Consider the following 5,259-nt stretch of genomic DNA (forward strand, 5'->3'; position numbering starts at 1 on the left):
GGGGGCTAAGGCAGTAGAATAGATTGAGCCTGGGAGGTGGAGGTTGTAGTGAGCTGAGATTGTGCTATTGACCTACAGCCTGAGTGACAAGAGTGAAACCCTGTCTCAAAACAAACAAAACAAAATAAAACAAAACACTGTCTCAAAAAAGAAAAAAATATTTCTGCGAAGAAACCCCAGTTTCAGTGCTGAAAATTTTTAAATATTCAGGAAATAAATAACATTAATCATATATAAACTCTTTCAAAAATAGAGGAGAAAAGAACAACTCCTCATTTTTAGAGATGGCGTCTCCCTCTGTTGCCCAGACTGGTCTCAAACTCCTAAGCTCAAGTGATCCTCCTGTCTTGACCTCCCAAAGTGCTGGGATTACAAGAGTGAGTCACTGAGCTCAACTCCAATTTGTTTTTTGTTCTTTCTTTCTTTTTTTCTTTCTTTTTTTTTTTTTTTAGACGGAGTTTTGCTCTTGTTGCCCAGGCTGGAGTGCAATGGCGCAATCTAGGCTCACCGCAACCTCTGCCTCCCGGGTTCAAGCGATTCTCCTGCCTCAGCCTCCCAAGTAGCTGGGATTACAGGTGCCCACCACCACGCCCGGCTAATTTTTTTTTGTATTTTTAGTAGAAACGGGGTTTCACCATGTTGGCCAGGCTGGTCTTGAACTCCTGACCTCAGGTGATCCACCTGTCTCGGCCTTCCAGAGGGCTGGGATTACAGGCATGAGCCACCGCACCCAGCTGTTTTTTTCTTTTCTTGAAACAGAATCTCACTATCTTGCCCAAGGGAGGGTGCAGTAGTGTGAACACAGCTCACTGGAGCCTTGACCTCCTGGGCTCAAGCTATCATCCTGCCTCAACCTCCTGAGAAGCTGGGACCACAGATGTGCACCACCAGTCCTGGCTAATTTTTAAAATTTTTTTGTAGACATTAGGTCTTGGCACGTTGCCCAGGCTGGTCTAAAACTCCTGGGCTCAAGCAATCCTCTTGTCTCGGTCTTCCAAAGGGCTAGGATTACCCACGTGAGCCACTGCACCTGGCTACTCAATTTGTTTTATGTGGCCATAATAACCACAAACTAGACAAATATATTACAAAATTAAATAAATAAAATCATATGCTAATATCCCTCATAAATTATATAATATGCTACTATCCCTCATACATTATATAATATGCTACTATCCCTCATACTCAAAAATTCTTTACAAAATATTAGTAAATTTAATCCAACAACATATTAAAGGATTATATATGTAAATATATAGATACACATACATATACACACACACATATATATGAAACCACTCCCACAGGATTGACAAGAATTGCATGTAGGGTTCTGAACAGATACTTAGTTATAACTAAGTATTCATCAGGCTGTACTTTGGCCCACTTCCTTGTTGCTAAAAGTCAGGTAGCACCAGGTACTGACCATTTGCATTCCCATTGTTCCTATAGATAGGATTTCTGAAGTTAGGGTTGTAAGACTGTTTAAGAATTGATTTGCTTTAACCTGAGGAAGGAAATTTAAAGAAAAAAAGAAAAAAATAAAAGAATTGATTTGCATCCCCTTTGTTCCTATAGACAGGTTCTCTGACATGGGAATCGTAAGACTTTTGTTTACGAATCATTTGTAGGCTGTGCACAGTGGCTCATGCCTGCAATTCCAGCACTTTGAGAAGCTGAGGCAAGTGGATCACGAGGTCAGCAGATCGAGACCGCCCTGACCAACATGGTGAAACCTCATCTCTACTAAATACAAACATTTAGCAAGGTGTGGTGGCACATGCCTGTGTAATCCCAGCTACTTGGGAGGCTGAGGCAGGAGAATCACTTGAACCCAGGAGGCAGAATTTGTAGTGAACCGAGATTGTGCCACTGTACTTCAGTCTGGGCAACAAGAGTGAAACTCCATCTCAAAAACAACAACAACGACAAAAGTCACTTGCTAGGCGCAGCGGCTCACGCCTGTTATCCCAGCACTTTGGGAGGCTGAGGCGGGTGGATCACCTGAGGTCAGGAGTTCGAGACCAGCCTGACCAACATGACAAAACCCTCTCTCTACTAAAAATACAAAATTAGGGGCCGGGCGCGGTGGCTCAGGCCTGTAATCCCAGCACTTTGGGAGGCCGAGACGGGCGGATCATGAGGTCAGGAGATCGAGATCATCCTGGCTAACACGGTGAAACCCCGTCTCTACTCAAAATACAAAAAATAAGCCGGGCGCGGTGGCAGGCGCCTGTAGTCCCAGCTACTCGGGAGGCTGAGGCAGGAGAATGGTGTGAACCCGGGAGGCGGAGCTTGCAGTGAGCCGAGGTTGCGCCACTGCACTCCAGCCTGGGCGACAGAGCGAGACTCAGTCTCAAAACAAAAAAAAAAAAAAAAAAAAAAAAAAAAATACAAAATTTGCCGGGCATGGTGGCAGGTGCCTGTAATCCCGACTAATTGGGAGGCTGAGGTTTCAGCGAGCCTAGATGGCGCCATTGCACTACAGCCTGGGCAACAAGAGCAAAACTCCATCTAAAAAAAAAGAATCACCTAACACCTTGAGCGATGGCTCACTCCCATAAGCCCAGCACTTTGGGAGGCCCAGGCGGGCAGATCACCTGAGGTCAGGAGTTCGAAACCAGCCTAGCCAACATGGTGAAATCCTGGTCTCTACTAAAAATACAAAAATTAGCCAGGCGTGGTGGCACATGCCGGTAATCACAGCTACTCAGCAGGCTAAGGCACCAGAATCCCTTGAATCCAGAAGGTGAAGGTTGCAGTGAGCTGAGATTGTGCCACTGAACTCCAGCCTGAGTGACAGAGTGAAACTCCGTCTACAAAATAAATAAATAAATAACTTAAGATGTTTTTCACACTCTGACTTCCAGCAAGTAGTTTGAAGACCCCCACAGAGAAATGTGATCAGCATGAGAATACATCTTCATTTCCTTGTCCCTTGACTTCATCCTGCATTCTTTTTTCTATTGATTAGTTTTTATTTTAGTGGGTATATAAGTGTATATATTTATGGGGTACATGAGATGTTTTGATACTGACATGCAATGTGAAATAAGCACATACATCATGAAGAATGGGGTATCCATTCTCTCAAACAAACCAATTATACTATTTTATTTATTTATTTAGAGACGAAGTCTCACTCTGTCACCTAGGCTGCAGTGAAGTGGCACCATCTCGGCTCATTGCAACCTCAGCCTCCCGGGTTCAAGCGAATTCTCCTGCCTCAGGCTCCCGAGTAGCTGGGATTACAGGCACTTGCCACCTAATCTGGCTAATTTTTTATATTTTTGGTAGAGACAGGGTTTCACCATGTTGGCCAGGCTGGTCTCGAACTCCTGACCTCAGGTGATCCACCCGTGTAAGCCTCCCAAAGTGCTGGGATTACAGGCATGAGCCACCGTGCCTAGGCTACACTCTTTAGTTTAAAATGTACAGTTATTGGCCAGCGCGGTAGCTCATGCCTGTAATCCCAGCACTTTGGGAGGCAGAGGCTGGTGGATCACCTGAGATCAGGAGTTCGAGACCAGCCTACCCAACATGGAGAAACCCCCATCTGTGATAAAAATACAAAAAGTTAGCTGGGCCAGGCGCAGTGGCTCACGCCTGTAATCCCAGCACTTTGGGAGGCTGAGGCGGATGGATCACTTGAGGTCGGGAGTTAGATACCAGCCTGACCAACATGCAGAAACTCTGCCTCTACTAAAAATACAAAATTAGCTGGGCGTGGTGGCACATGCCTGTAATCCCAGCTGCTCAGGAGGCTGAGGCAGGAGAATTGCTTGAACCTGGGAGGCGGAGGTTGCAGTGAGCCGAAATCGCACTATTGCACTCCAGCCTGGGCAACAAGAGCGAAACTCTGTCTCAAAAAAAAAAAAAAAAGAAAAAGAAAAAAAAATAGCGGGAATAATATCTGGTTGGTGTTGATCTCTAGGAAGATTTTTTTTTTTTTAAGAAAAGAATGACAGACTCAGAGCTTCACATGTAAATGAATACAAGAAATCTAGTCCCAACTTTCTAAGCTTAAAGATAAAGAATGCTAAGGCCGGGCGCGGTGGCTGACGCCTGTAATCCCAGCACTTTGGGAGGCCGAGGCGGGCAGATCCCGAGGTCAGGAGATCGAGACCACGGTGAAACCCCGTCTCTACTAAAAATACAAAAAATTAGCCGGGCGTGGTGGCGGGCACCTGTAGTCCCAGCTACTCGGAGAGGCTGAGGCAGGAGAATGGTGTGAACCCGGGAGGCGGAGCTTGCAGTGAGCCGAGATTGCGCCACTGCACTCCAGCCTGGGCCACAGAGCAAGACTCCGTCTCAAAAAAAAAAAAAAAAAAGAATGCTAGACTCAGGCCAGGTGCAGTGGCTCACACCTGTAATCCTAGCACTCTGGGTGGCCAAGGCAGGCAGACTGCCTGAGCTCAGGAGTTTGAGACCAGCCTGGCCAACATGGTGAAACCTGTCTTACTAAAAATACAAAAATTAGCCAGTGGGGCATATGCCTATAATCCCAGCTACTGGGGAGGCTGATGCAGGAGAATCGCTTGAACCCAGGAGGTGGAGGTTGCAGTGAGCTGAGATCATGCCATTGTACTCCAGCCTGGGCGACAAGAGCAAAACTCCATCATAAAAAAAAAAAAATTATATTAAACTATGTAGTGGCCCAATGCCAGATGATTCAGAGACACAGACAAGTAACGTGATATCCTAGACCCCAAGGAAATACCTCTTGCTGGGTACCTCATTCCTAATAAAGTGTGGTGGAGATCACTATTACCCCACATTCATTCTACTGTTCTTCCTTTAGCAACAGAATCCTTGGGCCTATGTTTTCCAGCCTATTTTTGAGATAGGTGTGTCCATGAGACTCATTGGGGCCAGTGGGATTGACTGAAATTGAATGGCATTTCTATGATTTGACTTTTTAAATTTTTTTAAATTTTTTTTTTTTTGAGACAGAGTCTCACTCTGTCACCCAGGCTGGAGTACAGTAGCACAATCTCGGCTCACTGCAACCTCCGCCTCCCGGGTTCAAGCAATTCTCCTGCCTCAGCCTCCCGAGTAGCTGGGACTACCGGCACCCACCACCAAGCCCGGCTAATTTTTTTGTATTTTTTAGTAGAGATGGGGTTTCACTGTGTTGCCCAGGCTGGTTTTGAACTCCTGAGCTCAGGTAATCCACCCGCCTCGGCTTCCCAAAGTGCTAGGATTACAGGTGTGAGCTACCACGCCCAGCTATGATTTGACTTTAAACCATTAGAC

Source organism: Hylobates moloch, unplaced genomic scaffold (assembly GCF_009828535.3).
Source record: "Hylobates moloch isolate HMO894 unplaced genomic scaffold, HMol_V3 SCAFFOLD_5, whole genome shotgun sequence".
NCBI classification, from domain to species: domain Eukaryota; kingdom Metazoa; phylum Chordata; class Mammalia; order Primates; family Hylobatidae; genus Hylobates; species Hylobates moloch.